Genomic DNA, 25,308 nt, shown 5'->3' on the forward strand with positions numbered 1-25,308 from the left:
AGCCACACCCCTTCGTGTAACACTCTGATATACCCGACACCCCTTCGTGTAACACTCTGATATACCCGACAACACTCACTGTAACACTCTGATATACACCACACCCCTCACTGTAACACTCTGATATACCCGACACCACTCACTGTAACACTCTGATATACACCACACCCCTTCGTATAACACTCTGATATACACCACACCCGTTAGTGTAACACTCTGATATACACCACACCCGTTAGTGTAACACTCTGATATACACCACACCCGTTAGTGTAACACACTGATATACCCGACAACACTCACTGTAACACTCTGATATACACCACACCCGTTAGTGTAACACTCTGATATACCCGACACCCCTTAGTGTAACACTCTGATATACACCACACCCCTTCGTGTAACACTCTGATATACCCGACACCCCTTAGTGTAACACTCTGATATACACCACACCCGTTAGTGTAACACTCTGATATACCCGACACCACTCACTGTAACACTCTGATATACACCACACCCGTTAGTGTAACACTCTGATATACACCACACCCGTTAGTGTAACACTCTGATATACCCGACACCACTCACTGTAACACTCTGATATACACCACACCCGTTAGTGTAACACTCTGATATACCCGACACCACTCACTGTAACACTCTGATATACACCACACCCGTTAGTGTAACACTCTGATATACCCGACACCCCTTAGTGTAACACTCTGATATACCCGACACCCCTTAGTGTAACACTCTGATATACACCACACCCCTTCGTGTAACACTCTGATATACCCGACACCCCTTAGTGTAACACTCTGATATACACCACACCCGTTAGTGTAACACTCTGATATACCCGACACCACTCACTGTAACACTCTGATATACACCACACCCGTTAGTGTAACACTCTGATATACCCGACACCCCTTAGTGTAACACTCTGATATACCCCACACCCGTTAGTGTAACACTCTGATATACCCCACACCCGTTAGTGTAACACTCTGATATATCCCACACCCCTCACTGTAACACTCTGATATACCCGACACCCCTCACTGTAACACTCTGATATACACCACACCCGTTAGTGTAACACTCTGATATACCCGACACCCGTTAGTGTAACACTCTGATATACCCGACACCCGTTAGTGTAACACTCTGATATACCCGACACCCCTTCGTGTAACACTCTGATATATCCCACACCCCTCACTGTAACACTCTGATATACACCACACCCGTTAGTGTAACACTCTGATATACCCGACACCCGTTAGTGTAACACTCTGATATACCCCACACCCGTTAGTGTAACACTCTGATATACCCCACACCCGTTAGTGTAACACTCTGATATATCCCACACCCCTCACTGTAACACTCTGATATACCCGACACCCCTCACTGTAACACTCTGATATACCCGACACCCCTTAGTGTAACACTCTGATATACCCCACACCCGTTAGTGTAACACTCTGATATATCCCACACCCCTCACTGTAACACTCTGATATACCCCACACCCGTTAGTGTAACACTCTGATATATCCCACACCCCTCACTGTAACACTCTGATATACCCGACACCCCTTAGTGTAACACTCTGATATATCCCACACCCCTCACTGTAACACTCTGATATACCCGACACCCCTTAGTGTAACACTCTGATATATCCCACACCCCTCACTGTAACACTCTGATATACCCGACACCACTCACTGTAACACTCTGATATACCCGACACCCCTTAGTGTAACACTCTGATATACCCCACACCCATTAGTGTAACACTCTGATATACCCCACACCCGTTAGTGTAACACTCTGATATATCCCACACCCCTCACTGTAACACTCTGATATACCCGACACCCCTTAGTGTAACACTCTGATATACCCGACACCACTCACTGTAACACTCTGATATACACCACACCCCTTCGTGTAACACTCTGATATACCCGACACCACTCACTGTAACACTCTGATATACACCACACTCGTTAGTGTAACACTCTGATATACCCGACACCCCTTAGTGTAACACTCTGATATACCCCACACCCATTAGTGTAACACTCTGATATACACCACACCCGTTAGTGTAACACTCTGATATACCCGACACCCGTTAGTGTAACACTCTGATATACCCGACACCCCTTCGTGTAACACTCTGATATACACCACACCCGTTAGTGTAACACTCTGATATACCCGACACCCGTTAGTGTAACACTCTGATATACCCGACACCCCTTAGTGTAACACTCTGATATACCCGACACCCCTTCGTGTAACACTCTGATATACCCGACACCACTCACTGTAACACTCTGATATACACCACACCCGTTAGTGTAACACTCTGATATACCCGACACCCCTTAGTGTAACACTCTGATATACCCGACACCACTCACTGTAACACTCTGATATACACCACACCCGTTAGTGTAACATCTCTGATATACCCGACACCCCTTAGTGTAACACTCTGATATATCCCACACCCCTCACTGTAACACTCTGATATACCCGACACCCCTTAGTGTAACACTCTGATATACCCGACACCACTCACTGTAACACTCTGATATACACCACACCCGTTAGTGTAACACTCTGATATACCCGACACCACTCACTGTAACACTCTGATATACACCACACCCGTTAGTGTAACACTCTGATATACCCGACACCCCTTAGTGTAACACTCTGATATACCCCACACCCATTAGTGTAACACTCTGATATACCCCACACCCGTTAGTGTAACACTCTGATATATCCCACACCCCTCACTGTAACACTCTGATATACCCGACACCCCTTAGTGTAACACTCTGATATACCCGACACCACTCACTGTAACACTCTGATATACACCACACCACTTCGTGTAACACTCTGATATACCCGACACCACTCACTGTAACACTCTGATATACACCACACTCGTTAGTGTAACACTCTGATATACCCGACACCACTCACTGTAACACTCTGATATACACCACACCCGTTAGTGTAACACTCTGATATACACCACACCCCTCACTGTAACACTCTGATATACACCACACCCGTTAGTGTAACACTCTGATATACCCGACACCCCTTAGTGTAACACTCTGATATATCCCACACCCCTCACTGTAACACTCTGATATACCCGACACCCCTTAGTGTAACACTCTGATATACCCGACACCCCTTAGTGTAACACTCTGATATACCCGACACCACTCACTGTAACACTCTGATATACACCACACCCGTTAGTGTAACACTCTGATATACCCGACACCACTCACTGTAACACTCTGATATACACCACACCCGTTAGTGTAACACTCTGATATACCCGACACCCCTTAGTGTAACACTCTGATATACCCCACACCCATTAGTGTAACACTCTGATATACCCCACACCCGTTAGTGTAACACTCTGATATATCCCACACCCCTCACTGTAACACTCTGATATACCCGACACCCCTTAGTGTAACACTCTGATATACCCGACACCCCTTAGTGTAACACTCTGATATACCCGACACCACTCACTGTAACACTCTGATATACACCACACCCCTTCGTGTAACACTCTGATATACCCGACACCACTCACTGTAACACTCTGATATACACCACACCCGTTAGTGTAACACTCTGATATACACCACACCCGTTAGTGTAACACTCTGATATACACCACACCCGTTAGTGTAACACTCTGATATACCCGACACCCCTTCGTGTAACACTCTGATATACCCGACACCACTCACTGTAACACTCTGATATACACCACACCCGTTAGTGTAACACTCTGATATACACCACACCCGTTAGTGTAACACTCTGATATACCCGACACCACTCACTGTAACACTCTGATATACCCGACACCACTCACTGTAACACTCTGATATACACCACACCCGTTAGTGTAACACTCTGATATACACCACACCCGTTAGTGTAACACTCTGATATACACCACACCCGTTAGTGTAACACTCTGATATACCCGACACCCCTTAGTGTAACACTCTGATATACCCGACACCACTCACTGTAACACTCTGATATACACCACACCCGTTAGTGTAACACTCTGATATACACCACACCCGTTAGTGTAACACTCTGATATACCCGACACCACTCACTGTAACACTCTGATATACACCACACCCGTTAGTGTAACACTCTGATATACACCACACCCCTTAGTGTAACACTCTGATATACACCACACCCCTTCGTATAACACTCTGATATACACCACACCCGTTAGTGTAACACTCTGATATACACCACACCCCTTCGTATAACACTCTGATATACCCGACACCCCTTCGTGTAACACTCTGATATACACCACACCCGTTAGTGTAACACTCTGATATACCCGACACCCCTTCGTGTAACACTCTGATATACACCACACCCGTTAGTGTAACACTCTGATATACACCACACCCGTTAGTGTAACACTCTGATATACCCGACACCCCTTAGTGTAACACTCTGATATACCCGACACCACTCACTGTAACACTCTGATATACACCACACCCGTTAGTGTAACACTCTGATATACACCACACCCGTTAGTGTAACACTCTGATATACCCGACACCCCTTAGTGTAACACTCTGATATACCCGACACCACTCACTGTAACACTCTGATATACACCACACCCGTTAGTGTAACACTCTGATATACACCACACCCGTTAGTGTAACACTCTGATATACCCGACACCACTCACTGTAACACTCTGATATACACCACACCCCTTAGTGTAACACTCTGATATACACCACACCCCTTCGTATAACACTCTGATATACACCACACCCGTTAGTGTAACACTCTGATATACACCACACCCCTTCGTATAACACTCTGATATACCCGACACCCCTTCGTGTAACACTCTGATATACACCACACCCGTTAGTGTAACACTCTGATATACCCGACACCCCTTCGTGTAACACTCTGATATACACCACACCCGTTAGTGTAACACTCTGATATACACCACACCCCTTCGTATAACACTCTGATATACCCGACACCCCTTCGTGTAACACTCTGATATACCCGACACCACTCACTGTAACACTCTGATATACACCACACCCGTTAGTGTAACACTCTGATATACACCACACCCCTTCGTATAACACTCTGATATACCCGACACCCCTTAGTGTAACACTCTGATATACCCGACACCACTCACTGTAACACTCTGATATACACCACACCCGTTAGTGTAACACTCTGATATACACCACACCCCTTCGTATAACACTCTGATATACCCGACACCCCTTAGTCTAATACTCTGATATACCCCACACCCCTCACTGTAACACTCTGATATACACCACACCCGTTAGTGTAACACTCTGATATACACCACACCCCTTCGTATAACACTCTGATATACCCGACACCCCTTAGTGTAACACTCTGATATACCCGACACCCCTTAGTCTAATACTCTGATATACCCCACACCCCTCACTGTAACACTCTGATATACCCCACACCCCTCACTGTAACACTCTGATATACCCCACACCCCTCACTGTAACACTCTGATATACCCCACACCCCTCACTGTAACACTCTGATATACCCCACACCCCTCACTGTAACACTCTGATATACCCCACATCCCTCACTGTAATACTCTGATATATCCCACACCCCTCACTGTAACACTCTGATATACACCACACCCGTTAGTGTAACACTCTGATATACCCCACACCCCTCACTGTAACACTCTGATATACACCACACCCCTTCGTATAACACTCTGATATACCCGACACCCCTTAGTGTAACACTCTGATATACACCACACCCCTTAGTGTAACACTCTGATAGATCCTACACCACTCACTGTTACACTCTGATACACACCACACCCCTTAGTGTAACAGTCTGATAGATCCTACACCACTCACTGCAACACTCTGATATACACCACACCCCTTAGTGTAACACTCTGATATACACCACACCCCTTAGTGTAACACTCTGATACACACCACACCCCTTAGTGTAACAGTCTGATAGATCCTACACCACTCACTGCAACACTCTGATATACACCACACCCCTTAGTGTAACACTCTGATATACACCACACCCCTTAGTGTAACACTCTGATACACACCACACCCCTTAGTGTAACAGTCTGATAGATCCTACACCACTCACTGCAACACTCTGATATACACCACACCCCTTAGTGTAACACTCTGATATACACCACACCCCTTAGTGTAACAGTCTGATAGATCCTACACCACTCACTGCAACACTCTGATATACACCACACCCCTTAGTGTAACACTCTGATATACCCCACACCCCTTAGTGTAACACTCTGATATACACCACACCCCTTAGTGTAACACTCTGATATACCCCACACCCCTCACTGTAACACTCTGATATACCCCACACCCCTCACTGTAACACTCTGATATATCCCAGACCCCTCACTGTAACACTCTGATATATCCCACACCCCTCACTGTAATACTCTGATATATCCCACACCCCTCACTGTAACACTCTGATATATCCCACACCCTCACTGTCACACTCTGATATACCCCACACCCCTCACTGTCACACTCTGATATATCCCAGACCCCTCACTGTAACACTCTGATATATCCCAGACCCTCACTGTCACACTCTGATATATCCCTCATCCCTCACTGTAACACTCTGATATACTCCACACCCCTCACTGTAACACTCTGATATATCCCTCACCCCTCACTGTAACACTCTGATATATCCCACACCCCTCACTGTAATACTCTGATATACCCCACACCCCACACTGTAACACTCTGATATACCCCACACCCCTCACTGTAACACTCTGATATACCCCACACCCCTCACTGTAACACTCTGATATATCCCACACCCCTCAGTGTAACACTCTGATATACCCCACACCCCTCACTGTAATACTCTGATATATCCCACACCCCTCACTGTAATACTCTGATATATCCCACACCCCTCACTGTAATACTCTGATTTACCCCACACCCCTCAGTGTAACACTCTGATATATCCCACACCCCTCACTGTAATACTCTGATATATCCCACACCCCTCAGTGTAACACTCTGATATATCCCACACCCCTCACTGTAACACTCTGATATATCCCACACCCCTCACTGTAACACTCTGATATATCCCACACCCCTCACTGTAATACTCTGATATATCCCACACCCCTCACTGTAACACTCTGATATATCCCACACCCCTCACTGTAACACTCTGATATATCCCACACCCCTCACTGTAACACTCTGATATATCCCACACCCCTCACTGTAACACTCTGATATATCCCACACCCCTCACTGTAACACTCTGATATACCCCACACCCCTCACTGTAACACTCTGATATACCCCACACCCCTCACTGTAACACTCTGATATATCCCACACCCCTCACTGTCACACTCTGATATATCCCACACCCCTCACTGTAACACTCTGATATATCCCACACCTCTCACTGTAACACTCTGATATATCCCACACCTCTCACTGTAACACTCTGATATATCCACACCCCTCACTGTAACACTCTGATATATCCCACACCTCTCACTGTAATACTCTGATATATCCCACACCCCTCACTGTAACACTCTGATATATCCCACACCCCTCACTGTAATACTCTGATATATCCCACACCCCTCACTGTAATACTCTGATATATCCCACACCCCTCACTGTAACACTCTGATATATCCACACCCCTCACTGTAACACTCTGATATATCCCACACCCCTCACTGTAACACTCTGATATTCTCCACACCCCTCACTGGAACACTCTGATATATCCCACACCCCTCACTGTAACATTCAGATATATCCCACACCCCTCACTGTAACATTCAGATATAACGCACACCCCTCACTGTAACACTCTGATATATCCCACACCCCTCACTGTAACACTCTGATATATCCCACACCCCTCACTGTAACACTCTGATATACTCCACACCCCTCACTGTAACACTCTGATATATCCCACACCCCTCACTGTAACACTCTGATATATCCCACACCCCTCACTGTAACACTCTGATATACTCCACACCCCTCACTGTAACACTCTGATATATCCCACACCCCTCACTGTAACACTCTGATATATCCCACACCCCTCACTGTAACACTCTGATATTCTCCACACCCCTCACTGTAACACTCTGATATATCCCACACCCCTCACTGTAACATTCAGATATATCCCATACCCCTCACTGTAACATTCAGATATAACGCACACCCCTCACTGTAACACTCTGATATATCCCATACCCCTCACTGTAACACTCTGATATATCCCACACCCCTCACTGTAACACTCTGATATATCCCACACCCCTCACTGTAACACTCTGATATATCCCACACCCCTCACTGTAACACTCTGATATATCCCACACCCCTCACTGTAACACTCTGATATATCCCACACCCCTCACTGTAACACTCTGATATATCCCACACCCCTCACTGTAACACTCTGATATATCCCACACCCCTCACTGTAACACTCTGATATACTCCACACCCCTCAATGTAACACTCTGATATATCCCACACCCCTCACTGTAACACTCTGATATATCCCACACCCCTCACTGTAACACTCTGATATACACCACACCCCTTAGTGTAACACTCTGATAGATCCTACACCACTCACTGTTACACTCTGATACACACCACACCCCTTAGTGTAACAGTCTGATAGATCCTACACCACTCACTGCAACACTCTGATATACACCACACCCCTTAGTGTAACAGTCTGATAGATCCTACACCACTCACTGTAACACTCTGATATACACCACACCCCTTAGTGTAACACTCTGATATACCCCACACCCCTTAGTGTAACACTCTGATATACACCACACCCCTTAGTGTAACACTCTGATATACCCCACACCCCTCACTGTAACACTCTGATATACCCCAGACCCTCACTGTCACACTCTGATATATCCCTCATCCCTCACTGTAACACTCTGATATACTCCACACCCCTCACTGTAACACTCTGATATATCCCTCACCCCTCACTGTAACACTCTGATATATCCCACACCCCTCACTGTAATACTCTGATATACCCCACACCCCACACTGTAACACTCTGATATACCCCACACCCCTCACTGTAACACTCTGATATACCCCACACCCCTCACTGTAACACTCTGATATACCCCAGACCCTCACTGTCACACTCTGATATATCCCTCATCCCTCACTGTAACACTCTGATATACTCCACACCCCTCACTGTAACACTCTGATATATCCCTCACCCCTCACTGTAACACTCTGATATATCCCACACCCCTCACTGTAATACTCTGATATACCCCACACCCCACACTGTAACACTCTGATATACCCCACACCCCTCACTGTAACACTCTGATATACCCCACACCCCTCACTGTAACACTCTGATATATCCCACACCCCTCAGTGTAACACTCTGATATACCCCACACCCCTCACTGTAATACTCTGATATATCCCACACCCCTCACTGTAACACTCTGATATACCCCACACCCCTCACTGTAACACTCTGATATACCCCACACTCCTCACTGTAACACTCTGATATACCCCACACTCCTCACTGTAACACTCTGATATATCCCACACCCCTCAGTGTAACACCCTGATATATCCCACACCCCTCACTGTAACACTCTGATATATCCCACACCCCTCACTGTAACACTCTGATATACCCCACACCCCTCACTGTAACACTCTGATATACCCCACACCCCTCACTGTAACACTCTGATATACCCCACACTCCTCACTGTAACACTCTGATATACCCCACACTCCTCAGTGTAACACTCTGATATATCCCACACCCCTCACTGTAATACTCTGATATATCCCACACCCCTCACTGTAATACTCTGATTTACCCCACACCCCTCAGTGTAACACTCTGATATATCCCACACCCCTCACTGTAATACTCTGATATATCCCACACCCCTCAGTGTAACACTCTGATATATCCCACACCCCTCACTGTAACACTCTGATATATCCCACACCCCTCACTGTAACACTCTGATATATCCCACACCCCTCACTGTAATACTCTGATATATCCCACACCCCTCACTGTAACACTCTGATATATCCCACACCCCTCACTGTAACACTCTGATATATCCCACACCCCTCACTGTAACACTCTGATATATCCCACACCCCTCACTGTAACACTCTGATATATCCCACACCCCTCACTGTAACACTCTGATATACCCCACACCCCTCACTGTAACACTCTGATATACCCCACACCCCTCACTGTAACACTCTGATATATCCCACACCCCTCACTGTCACACTCTGATATATCCCACACCCCTCACTGTAACACTCTGATATATCCCACACCTCTCACTGTAACACTCTGATATATCCCACACCTCTCACTGTAACACTCTGATATATCCACACCCCTCACTGTAACACTCTGATATATCCCACACCTCTCACTGTAATACTCTGATATATCCCACACCCCTCACTGTAACACTCTGATATATCCCACACCCCTCACTGTAATACTCTGATATATCCCACACCCCTCACTGTAATACTCTGATATATCCCACACCCCTCACTGTAACACTCTGATATATCCACACCCCTCACTGTAACACTCTGATATATCCCACACCCCTCACTGTAACACTCTGATATATCCCACACCCCTCACTGTAACACTCTGATATTCTCCACACCCCTCACTGGAACACTCTGATATATCCCACACCCCTCACTGTAACATTCAGATATATCCCACACCCCTCACTGTAACATTCAGATATAACGCACACCCCTCACTGTAACACTCTGATATATCCCACACCCCTCACTGTAACACTCTGATATATCCCACACCCCTCACTGTAACACTCTGATATACTCCACACCCCTCACTGTAACACTCTGATATATCCCACACACCTCACTGTAACACTCTGATATATCCCACACCCCTCACTGTAACACTCTGATATACTCCACACCCCTCACTGTAACACTCTGATATATCCCACACCCCTCACTGTAACACTCTGATATATCCCACACCCCTCACTGTAACACTCTGATACACCCCACACCCCTCACTGTAACACTCTGATATATCCCACACCCCTCACTGTAACATTCAGATATAACGCACACCCCTCACTGTAACACTCTGATATATCCCATACCCCTCACTGTAACACTCTGATATATCCCACACCCCTCACTGTAACACTCTGATATATCCCACACCCCTCACTGTAACACTCTGATATATCCCACACCCCTCACTGTAACACTCTGATATATCCCACACCCCTCACTGTAACACTCTGATATATCCCACACCCCTCACTGTAACACTCTGATATATCCCACACCCCTCACTGTAACACTCTGATACACCCCACACCCCTCACTGTAACACTCTGATATTCTCCACACCCCTCACTGTAACACTCTGATATATCCCACACCCCTCACTGTAACATTCAGATATATCCCACACCCCTCACTGTAACATTCAGATATAACGCACACCCCTCACTGTAACACTCTGATATATCCCATACCCCTCACTGTAACACTCTGATATATCCCACACCCCTCACTGTAACACTCTGATATATCCCACACCCCTCACTGTAATACTCTGATATATCCCACACCCCTCACTGTAACACTCTGATATATCCCACACCCCTCACTGTAACACTCTGATATACTCCACACCCCTCACTGTAACACTCTGATATATCCCACACCCCTCACTGTAACACTCTGATATATCCCACACCCCTCACTGTAACACTCTGATATACTCCACACCCCTCACTGTAACACTCTGATATATCCCACACCCCTCACTGTAACACTCTGATATATCCCACACCCCTCACTGTAACACTCTGATATATCCCACACCCCTCACTGTAACACTCTGATATATCCCACACCCCTCATTGTAACACTCTGATATATCCCACACCCCTCACTGTAACACTCTGATATATCCCACACCCCTCACTGTAACACTCTGATATATCCCACACCCCTCACTGTAACACTCTGATATACCCCACACACCTCACTGTAACACTCTGATATATCCCACACCCCTCACTGTAACACTCTGATATATCCCACACCCCTCATTGTAACACTCTGATATATCCCATACCCCTCACTGTAACACTCTGATATATCCCACACCCCTCACTGTAACACTCTGATATACCCCACACCCCTCACTGTAACACTCTGATATATCCCACACCCCTCACTGTAACACTCTGATATATCCCACACCCCTCACTGTAATACTCTGATATATCCCATACCCCTCACTGTAACACTCTGATATATCCCACACCCCTCACTGTAACACTCTGATATACCCCACACCCCTCACTGTAACACTCTGATATATCCCACACCCCTCACTGTAACACTCTGATATACCCCACACTCCTCAGTGTAACACTCTGATATATCCCACACCCCTCACTGTAATACTCTGATATATCCCACACCCCTCACTGTAATACTCTGATTTACCCCACACCCCTCAGTGTAACACTCTGATATATCCCACACCCCTCACTGTAACACTCTGATATACACCACACCCCTTAGTGTAACACTCTGATAGATCCTACACCACTCACTGTTACACTCTGATACACACCACACCCCTTAGTGTAACAGTCTGATAGATCCTACACCACTCACTGCAACACTCTGATATACACCACACCCCTTAGTGTAAAAGTCTGATAGATCCTACACCACTCACTGTAACACTCTGATATACACCACACCCCTTAGTGTAACACTCTGATATACCCCACACCCCTTAGTGTAACACTCTGATATACACCACACCCCTTAGTGTAACACTCTGATATACCCCACACCCCTCACTGTAACACTCTGATATACCCCAGACCCTCACTGTCACACTCTGATATATCCCTCATCCCTCACTGTAACACTCTGATATACTCCACACCCCTCACTGTAACACTCTGATATATCCCTCACCCCTCACTGTAACACTCTGATATATCCCACACCCCTCACTGTAATACTCTGATATACCCCACACCCCACACTGTAACACTCTGATATACCCCACACCCCTCACTGTAACACTCTGATATACCCCACACCCCTCACTGTAACACTCTGATATACCCCAGACCCTCACTGTCACACTCTGATATATCCCTCACCCCTCACTGTAACACTCTGATATATCCCACACCCCTCACTGTAATACTCTGATATACCCCACACCCCACACTGTAACACTCTGATATACCCCACACCCCTCACTGTAACACTCTGATATACCCCACACCCCTCACTGTAACACTCTGATATATCCCACACCCCTCAGTGTAACACTCTGATATACCCCACACCCCTCACTGTAATACTCTGATATATCCCACACCCCTCACTGTAACACTCTGATATACCCCACACCCCTCACTGTAACACTCTGATATACCCCACACTCCTCACTGTAACACTCTGATATACCCCACACTCCTCACTGTAACACTCTGATATATCCCACACCCCTCAGTGTAACACCCTGATATATCCCACACCCCTCACTGTAACACTCTGATATATCCCACACTCCTCACTGTAACACTCTGATATACCCCACACCCCTCACTGTAACACTCTGATATACCCCACACCCCTCACTGTAACACTCTGATATACCCCACACTCCTCACTGTAACACTCTGATATACCCCACACTCCTCAGTGTAACACTCTGATATATCCCACACCCCTCACTGTAATACTCTGATATATCCCACACCCCTCACTGTAATACTCTGATTTACCCCACACCCCTCAGTGTAACACTCTGATATATCCCACACCCCTCACTGTAATACTCTGATATATCCCACACCCCTCAGTGTAACACTCTGATATATCCCACACCCCTCACTGTAACACTCTGATATATCCCACACCCCTCACTGTAACACTCTGATATATCCCACACCCCTCACTGTAACACTCTGATATATCCCACACCCCTCACTGTAACACTCTGATATATCCCACACCCCTCACTGTAACACTCTGATATATCCCACACCCCTCACTGTAACACTCTGATATATCCCACACCCCTCACTGTAACACTCTGATATACCCCACACCCCTCACTGTAACACTCTGATATACCCCACACCCCTCACTGTAACACTCTGATATATCCCACACCCCTCACTGTCACACTCTGATATATCCCACACCCCTCACTGTAACACTCTGATATATCCCACACCTCTCACTGTAACACTCTGATATATCCCACACCTCTCACTGTAACACTCTGATATATCCACACCCCTCACTGTAACACTCTGATATATCCCACACCTCTCACTGTAATACTCTGATATATCCCACACCCCTCACTGTAACACTCTGATATATCCCACACCCCTCACTGTAATACTCTGATATATCCCACACCCCTCACTGTAATACTCTGATATATCCCACACCCCTCACTGTAACACTCTGATATATCCACACCCCTCACTGTAACACTCTGATATATCCCACACCCCTCACTGTAACACTCTGATATATCCCACACCCCTCACTGTAACACTCTGATATTCTCCACACCCCTCACTGGAACACTCTGATATATCCCACACCCCTCACTGTAACATTCAGATATATCCCACACCCCTCACTGTAACATTCAGATATAACGCACACCCCTCACTTTAACACTCTGATATATCCCACACCCCTCACTGTAACACTCTGATATATCCCACACCCCTCACTGTCACACTCTGATATACTCCACACCCCTCACTGTAACACTCTGATATATCCCACACACCTCACTGTAACACTCTGATATATCCCACACCCCTCACTGTAACACTCTGATATACTCCACACCCCTCACTGTAACACTCTGATATATCCCACACCCCTCACTGTAACACTCTGATATATCCCACACCCCTCACTGTAACACTCTGATACACCCCACACCCCTCACTGTAACACTCTGATATATCCCACACCCCTCACTGTAACATTCAGATATAACGCACACCCCTCACTGTAACACTCTGATATATCCCATACCCCTCACTGTAACACTCTGATATATCCCACACCCCTCACTGTAACACTCTGATATATCCCACACCCCTCACTGTAACACTCTGATATATCCCACACCCCTCACTGTAACACTCTGATATATCCCACACCCCTCACTGTAACACTCTGATATATCCCACACCCCTCACTGTAACACTCTGATACACCCCACACCCCTCACTGTAACACTCTGATATTCTCCACACCCCTCACTGTAACACTCTGATATATCCCACACCCCTCACTGTAACATTCAGATATATCCCACACCCCTCACTGTAACATTCAGATATAACGCACACCCCTCACTGTAACACTCTGATATATCCCATACCCCTCACTGTAACACTCTGATATATCCCACACCCCTCACTGTAACACTCTGATATATCCCACACCCCTCACTGTAATACTCTGATATATCCCACACCCCTCACTGTAACACTCTGATATATCCCACACCCCTCACTGTAACACTCTGATATACTCCACACCCCTCACTGTAACACTCTGATATATCCCACACCCCTCACTGTAACACTCTGATATATCCCACACCCCTCACTGTAACACTCTGATATACTCCACACCCCTCACTGTAACACTCTGATATATCCCACACCCCTCACTGTAACACTCTGATATATCCCACACCCCTCACTGTAACACTCTGATATATCCCACACCCCTCATTGTAACACTCTGATATATCCCACACCCCTCACTGTAACACTCTGATATATCCCACACCCCTCACTGTAACACTCTGATATATCCCACACCCCTCACTGTAATACTCTGATATACCCCACACCCCTCACTGTAACACTCTGATATATCCCACACCCCTCACTGTCACACTCTGATCTACCCCACACCCCTCACTGTAACACTCTGATATACCCCACACACCTCACTGTAACACTCTGATATATCCCACACCCCTCACTGTAACACTCTGATATATCCCACACCCCTCACTGTAACACTCTGATATATCCCATACCCCTCACTGTAACACTCTGATATATCCCACACCCCTCACTGTAACACTCTGATATACCCCACACCCCTCACTGTAACACTCTGATATATCCCACACCCCTCACTGTAACACTCTGATATATCCCACACCCCTCACTGTAATACTCTGATATATCCCATACCCCTCACTGTAACACTCTGATATATCCCACACCCCTCACTGTAACACTCTGATATACCCCACACCCCTCACTGTAACACTCTGATATATCCCACACCCCTCACTGTAACACTCTGATATATCCCACACCCCTCACTGTAATACTCTGATATATCCCACACCCCTCACTGTAACACTCTGATATACTCCACACCCCTCACTGTAACACTCTGATATATCCCACACCCCTCACTGTAACACTCTGATATATCCCACACCCCTCACTGTAACACTCTGATATATCCCACACCCCTCACTGTAACACTCTGATATATCCCACACCCCTCATTGTAACACTCTGATATATCCCACACCCCTCACTGTAACACTCTGATATATCCCACACCCCTCACTGTAACACTCTGATGTATCCCACACCCCTCACTGTAACACTCTGATATATCCCACACCCCTCACTGTAACACTCTGATATATCCCACACCCCTCACTGTAACACTCTGATATACTCCACACCCCTCACTGTAACACTCTGATATATCCCACACCCCTCACTGTAACACTCTGATATATCCCACACCCCTCACTGTAACACTCTGATATATCCCACACCCCTCACTGTAACACTCTGATATATCCCACACCCCTCATTGTAACACTCTGATATATCCCACACCCCTCACTGTAACACTCTGATATATCCCACACCCCTCACTGTAACACTCTGATGTATCCCACACGCCTCACTGTAACACTCTGATATATCCCAGACCCCTCAGTGTAACACTCTGATATATCCCACACCCCTCACTGTAACACTCTGATATATCCCATACCCTCACTGTCCTATCACTGTACCTTCCTCCAACCTCTACAACCCTCCCTATCTCTCTAACCTCCTCCAGCCCCTACAGCCCTACGAGATCTCTGCGCCCCTCCAATTCCGGCCTCTTGGGCAATGGCTGAACCCGAGACACTACACGTGTAGTGTCTCCCACCCGCCCTCCTCCTCTAACCTAAAAAAAAGAACTCTGGTGTGTTGATTAGGTCAGCTTTTTTATTTCTTCTGTATCGTGTGATTGGTTAAAAATTTACTTTCTTTTTTTCACATTCTTTTTTTGCTTTATCTATTAATTGGTTATTTGAAAAAGACCATAGCAGAGAAGTATCAGAAAGTATTTAACTCATAAATTTATATAAAGTAATAAGGCAATGAACTAAGTAGAGATGGCTGGGCAGGTGATGTGCTGTAGCTGTATGATGTGGGAGCTGGCTGTCCCCATTGTGAACGGCAGGGACCACATCTGCAGCAAGTGTTGGTTGCTGGAAGAGCTCCGGCTCAGAGTTGACGATCTGGAATCTGAGCTTCAAACACTGCGGCACTTCCGGGAGGGGGAGAGTTACCTGGACGTTTTGTTTCAGGAGGCAGTCACACCTGGTAGATTAAGTAATTCAAATTCAGTTAGTGATCAGGGACAACAGGGTGTGATTGCAAGTGAGGCAGGAGTGCAGGAGACTCAGACTTTCAAAGCAATTTTTCAAAGTGCTCAGCAAAAGTATATTCCAGTGAAAAGGAAGGACTGGAAGAAAAGGGGTAATCTGCCATGGGTGTCTAAGGAAATAAGGGAGGCTATCAAATTGAAAGAGAAGGCATACAAAGTGGCCAAAAACAGCATGAAACTTGAAGATTGGGAAAACTTTAAAGGTCAACAGAAAGCCACAAAAAGAGCTATAAAGAAAAGTAAGATAGAACATGAGAAAAAACTAGCACAGAATATAAAGACAGATAGCAAAAGTTTCTATAAATATATAAAACGAAAAAGAGTGGCTCAAGTAAACGTTGGTCCTTTAGAGGATGAGAAGGGGAATTTAGCTATGGGATATGGTGAAATGGCCGAGGCATTGAACAGGTATTTTGTATCGGTCTTCACAGTGGAGGACATTAATAACATGCCAGTAATTGACAAAGAGACGAACGTAGGTGAGGACCTGGAAACAATCATTATTACGGAAGAGGTAGCGTTGGCCAAGCTAATGGAGCTAAGGATTGATAAGTCTCCTGGCCCTGGTGGAATGCATCCCAGGGTACTAAAAGAGATGGCGGGAGAAATAGCAGGTGCACTGACGGTAATTTTCCAAAATTCGCTGGACTCTGGGGTAGTCCCAGCAGATTGGAAAAAAGCAGATGTGACGCCACTGTTTAAAAAGGGAGGTAGACAAAAGATGGCGAATTATAGACCGGTTAGCTTAACCTCTATACTGGGGAAGATGCTTGAGTCTATTATCAAGGAAGAATTAGCAGGGCATCTCGATAGAAATTGTCCCGTTGGGCAGACGCAGCATGGGTTCATGAAGGGCAGGTCATGCTTGACAAATCTTTTGGAATTCTATGATGACATTACGAGCAAGGTGGACAATGGGGACCCAGTGGATGTGGTGTACCTAGATTTCCAAAAGGCCTTCGACAAGGTGCCGCACAAGAGGCTGCTGCATAAGATAAGGATGCATGGCGTTAGGGGTAAAGTATTAGCATGGATAGAGGATTGGTTGACTAACAGGAAGCAGAGAGTGGGGATAAATGAGTGCTATTCTGGTTGGCAATCAGTCACTAGTGGTGTGCCTCAGGGATCGGTGTTGGGACCGCAATTATTTACAATTTATATAGATGATTTGGAGTTGGGGACCACGTGTAGGGTGTCAAAGTTTGCAGATGACACCAAGATGAGTGGCAGAGCAAAGTGTGCAGATGACTGTGAAACTTTGCAGAGGAACATAGATACATTGAGTGAGTGGGCAAAGGTCTGGCAGATGGAAAACAATGTTAATAAATGTGAAGTCATTCATTTCGGTAGGAGTAACGGTAAAAAGGATTATTACTTGAATGGTAAAAAGTTGCAGCATGCTGCTATGCAGAGGGACCTGGGTGTCCTTGTGCATGAATCGCAGAAGGTTGGTCTGCAGGTACAGCAAGTAATTAGGAAGGCAAATGGAATTTTGTCCTTCATTGCTAAAGGGATTGAGTTTAAAAGCCGAGAGGTTATGTTGCAGCTGTATAAGGTACTGGTGAGGCCGCACCTGGAGTACTGTGTGCAGTTTTGGTCTCCTTACTTGAGAAGGGATGTACTGGCACTGGAGAGGGTGCAGAGGAGGTTCACTAGGTTGATTCCGGAGTTGAGGGGGTTGGCTTATGAGGAGAGACTGAGTAGATTGGGATTATATTCATTGGAATTCAGAAGAATGAGGGGGGATCTGATAGAAACATATAAAATTATGAAGGGAATAGATAAGATACAAGTCGAGAGGATGTTTCCACTGGCAGGTGAAGCTAGGACAAGAGGGCATAGCCTCAAGATTAGAGGGAGCAGATTTAGGACTGAATTAAGAAGGAACTTCTTCACCCAGAGGGTTGTTAATCTATGGAATTCCTTGCCCAGTGAAGTAGTTGACGCTTCTTCAGTAAACGTTTTTAAAGCTAAGGTAGATATCCTTTTGAACAATAAAGGAATTAAGGGATACGGTGAGAGCGCGGGTAAGTGGATCTGAGTCCACGAAAAGATCAGCCATGATCTTATTGAATGGCGGAGCAGGCTCGAGGGGCCGGACGGCCTACTCCTTCTCCTAGTTCTTATGATCTGATGATCTTGAGCAACCCCCGATTTTAATCTCTCCACCATTGGCGGCCGTGCCTTCAGCTGCCTGGGCCCTGAGCTCTGGAATTCCCTCCCTAAACCTCTCCGCCTCTCTCTCTCTCTCTCCTCCTTTAAGAGGCTGATTAAAACCTCCCTCTTTGCCTGAGCTTTTGATCAGCTGACCCTAATATCTCCCGATGTGGGGTTAAATTTGTTTGTTAATCATTCGTGTGAAACATCATTTGATGTTTTGGCTTTGTGATATCTGCAACATAAATGCTGCAGTTGTTGGATCCCACTACCTCGATAACATTGGATTAAGGGACTTCTTGCTGTCTATTTAACAGATCATCTCCAGCCGAGAGCCTAAATCCGATTTCCCGACTTATGCATGGTTGTTGCTGTATAACGGTTAATCAGCTCGCAGTTACTTTTAACTATTTCATTTCTGTGCTCCTGACAGAGGCAATGGTCCCTCTCACCCAACTCTCCCCATTAACCTGTATCTAACCCGTACTGTACCAGTCCTGGGAGCACTCGATGCTGACACTGGGTATAAAGTGGGGGGGACACACTGTCAGGGTAATGTAGAGGGAGCTCTACACTGTATCTAACCCGTACTGTACCTGTCCTGAGAGCACTCGATACTGACACTGGGTATAAAGTGGGGGACACACTGTCAGGGTAATGTAGAGGGAGCTCTACACTGTATCTAACCCGTACTGTACCTGTCCTGAGAGCACTCGATGCTGACACTGGGTATAAAGTGGGGGGACACACTGTCAGGGTAATGTAGAGGGAGCTCTACACAGTATCTAACCCGTACTGTACCTGTCCTGGGAGCACTCGATGCTGACACTGGGTATAAAGTGGGGGGGACACACTGTCAGGGTAATGTAGAGGGAGCTCTACACAGTATCTAACCCGTACTGTACCAGTCCTGGGAGCACTCGATGCTGACACTGGGTATAAAGTGGGGGGGGGGGGACACACTGTCAGGGTAATGTAGAGGGAGCTCTACACTGTATCTAACCCGTACTGTACCTGTCCTGGGAGCACTCGATGCTGACACTGGGTATAAAGTGGGGGGGGGGGGACACACTGTCAGGGTAATGTAGAGGGAGCTCTACACTGTATCTAACCCGTACTGTACCTGTCCTGGGAGCACTCGATGCTGACACTGTGTATAAAGTGGGGGGGACACACTGTCAGGGTAATGTAGAGGGAGCTCTACACTGTATCTAACCCGTACTGTACCTGTCCTGGGAGCACTCGATGCTGACACTGGGTATAAAGTGGGGGACACACTGTCAGGGTAATGTAGAGGGAGCTCTACACTGTATCTAACCCGTACTGTACCTGTCCTGGGAGCACTCGATGCTGACACTGGGTATAAAGTGGGGGGGGGGGGGGGGGACACACTGTCAGGGGAATGTAGAGGGAGCTCTACACTGTATCTAACCCGTACTGTACCTGTCCTGGGAGCACTCGATGCTGACACTGGGTATAAAGTGGGGGGGGGGGGGTGGGACACACTGTCAGGGGAATGTAGAGGGAGCTCTACACTGTATCTAACCCGTACTGTACCTGTCCTGGGAGCACTCGATACTGACACTGGGAATAAAGTGAGGGGGACACACTGTCAGGGTAATGTAGAGGGAGCTCTACACTGTATCTAACCCGTACTGTACCTGTCCTGGGAGCACTCGATACTGACACTGGGTATAAAGTGGGGAGGACACACTGTCAGGGTAATGTAGAGGGAGCTCTACACTGTATCTAACCCGTACTGTACCTGTCCTGGGAGCACTCGATACTGACACTGGGTATAAAGTGGGGGACACACTGTCAGGGTAATGTAGAGGGAGCTCTACACTGTATCTAACCCGTACTGTACCTGTCCTGGGAGCACTCGATACTGACACTGGGTATAAAGTGGGGGACACACTGTCAGGGTAATGTAGAGGGAGCTCTACACTGTATCTAACCCGTACTGTACCTGTCCTGGGAGCACTCGATGCTGACACTGGGTATAAAGTGGGGGGGGGGGGACACACTGTCAGGGGAATGTAGAGGGAGCTCTACACTGTATCTAACCCGTACTGTACCTGTCCTGGGAGCACTCGATACTGACACTGGGTATAAAGTGGGGGACACACTGTCAGGGGAATGTAGAGGGAGCTCTACACTGTATCTAACCCGTACTGTACCTGTCCTGGGAGCACTCGATACTGACACTGGGTATAAAGTGGGGGCGCACACTGTCAGGGTAATGTAGAGGGAGCTCTACACTGTATCTAACCCGTACTGTACCTGTCCTGGGAGCACTCGATACTGACACTGGGTATAAAGTGGGGGACACACTGTCAGGGTAATGTAGAGGGAGCTCTACACTGTATCTAACCCGTACTGTACCTGTCCTGGGAGCACTCGATACTGACACTGGGTATAAAGTGGGGGGGGGACACACTGTCAGGGTAATGTAGAGGGAGCTCTACACTGTATCTAACCCGTACTGTACCTGTCCTGGGAGCACTCGATACTGACACTGGGTATAAAGTGGGGGGGGGACACACTGTCAGGGTAATGTAGAGGGAGCTCTACACTGTATCTAACCCGTACTGTACCTGTCCTGGGAGCACTCGATACTGACACTGGGTATAAAGTGGGGGGGGGACACACTGTCAGGGTAATGTAGAGGGAGCTCTACACTGTATCTAACCCGTACTGTACCTGTCCTGGGAGCACTCGATACTGACACTGGGTATAAAGTGGGGGGGACACACTGTCAGGGTAATGTAGAGGGAGCTCTACACTGTATCTAACCCGTACTGTACCTGTCCTGGGAGCACTCGATGCTGACACTGGGTATAAAGTGGGGGACACACTGTCAGGGTAATGTAGAGGGAGCTCTACACTGTATCTAACCCGTACTGTACCTGTCCTGGGAGCACTCGATGCTGACACTGGGTATAAAGTGAGGTCTATTTTCAAGCTGCGCACTACAATTGGTCTGCAGATAGCTGGATATTCAGTGGTTCATTCAAGACAGGAGAGAATAGTGGGGGGAGTCTTACAAAGGTTATCTTGCATGGGCTAGGAGGGGTTGCTGCCAGGAGGCTAGGAGAGGAGTAAGGGAATGGGGAAAAAACAGTTAACTTACAGTGCCTAACTTTTGCCATTTCAATGGCATTACTTTTGAACCAGACTGCTGCAGCCCTTTAAGAGCTGCAGCAGGGCCAGAACCGGACTTGCTCATGCTCTGCATAAACAGACAACTTTAAGTCTGGCTTTGGGTGACGAGGTCGAGGGTGGGCCCTTGCGAGGTTCCAGACCCTCATTGATCCAGGGAGACTCCCATCTCAAGGGCCGCATAAGGCAACATGGTGGCATAGGAAGGTTTCTGCTGGATGGATGTGGTGGGCACAATTCATCTCACCCATGTTATAATCTGACATCAGGTTCATTTCCCGACTTACTTGTTAAACAGACAGTTAATCCTCTGCCTGCCTCTCTGTAATCCTTTTAAATTGTCTCGGTCATCCCACTTTGTTAAGTAGTTCAGCCCAGGTTTTTATATCTCTGCCTCCAGCCTGAGTCACTGTTACATCTCCCCCTCAGTCCCGCACTGGATGAGTTGCCTGATCGCAAGCCTGGTGTGATAATGAGTCGCACTCACATACACTCTCACACACACACACTAACACACACACTGACACACACACACGCTCACACACACACACAATCACACACACACTCACACACACACTGACACACACACACACACACTCACACACACACTCACACACACACACTCACACACACACTCACACACACACACGCTCACACACACTCACACACACACTGACACACACACACGCTCACACACACACACAATCACACACACACACTCACACACACTCACACACACACTCACACACACACACGCTCACACACACTCACACACACACTGACACACACACACGCTCACACACACACACAATCACACACACACTCACACACACACTGACACACACACACACTGACACACACACACGCTCACACACACACACAATCACACACACACACTCACACACACTCACACACACACTCACACACACACACTCACACACACACACTCACACACACACTCACACACACACTGACACACACACACGCTCACACACACACACAATCACACACACACTCACACACACACTGACACACACACACACTCACACACACACTCACACACACACACTCACACACACACTCACACACACACACGCTCACACACACTCACACACACACTGACACACACACACGCTCACACACACACACAATCACACACACACACTCACACACACTCACACACACACTCACACACACACACGCTCACACACACTCACACACACACTGACACACACACACGCTCACACACACACACAATCACACACACACTCACACACACACTGACACACACACACACTGACACACACACACACACACACTCACACACACACACTCACACACACTCACACACACACTCACACACACACACGCTCACACACACTCACACACACACTGACACACACACACGCTCACACACACACACACAATCACACACACACTCACACACACACTCACACACACACACACACACACTCACACACACACTGACACACACACACACACTCACACACAGACTGACACACACACACACTCACACACACACACACACTAACACACACACACTCACACACACACACTCACACTCACACACACTAACACACACACACACACACACACTCACACTCACACTCACACACACACTAACACACACACACACACTCACACACACACTCACACACAGACACACTCAAACACACACTGTCACACACACACACACAGACTAACACACACACACACACACTCACACACACACTCACACACACACACCCACACACACTCACACACACACTGTCACACACACACACTAACACACACACTGTCACACACACACACACACAGACATACACACACACACTCACACACACACACTCACACACACACTCACACACACACACACACTCACACACACACTGTCTCA

The 25,308-nt window shown here is 47.0% G+C and overlaps 1 protein-coding gene across 1 annotated transcript in view; it reads right to left on the minus strand.

Annotated features, from left to right (window-relative positions):
* LOC137385188 (calcium-binding protein 2-like) overlaps positions 1-25,308 on the minus strand; it is a 61,215-nt gene that overhangs the window by 21,388 nt on the left and 14,519 nt on the right. The gene's annotated exons all lie outside the window — the stretch shown is intronic.

This window comes from Heterodontus francisci, chromosome 28 (genome assembly GCF_036365525.1).
Source record: "Heterodontus francisci isolate sHetFra1 chromosome 28, sHetFra1.hap1, whole genome shotgun sequence".
Taxonomy (NCBI): Eukaryota; Metazoa; Chordata; class Chondrichthyes; order Heterodontiformes; family Heterodontidae; genus Heterodontus; species Heterodontus francisci.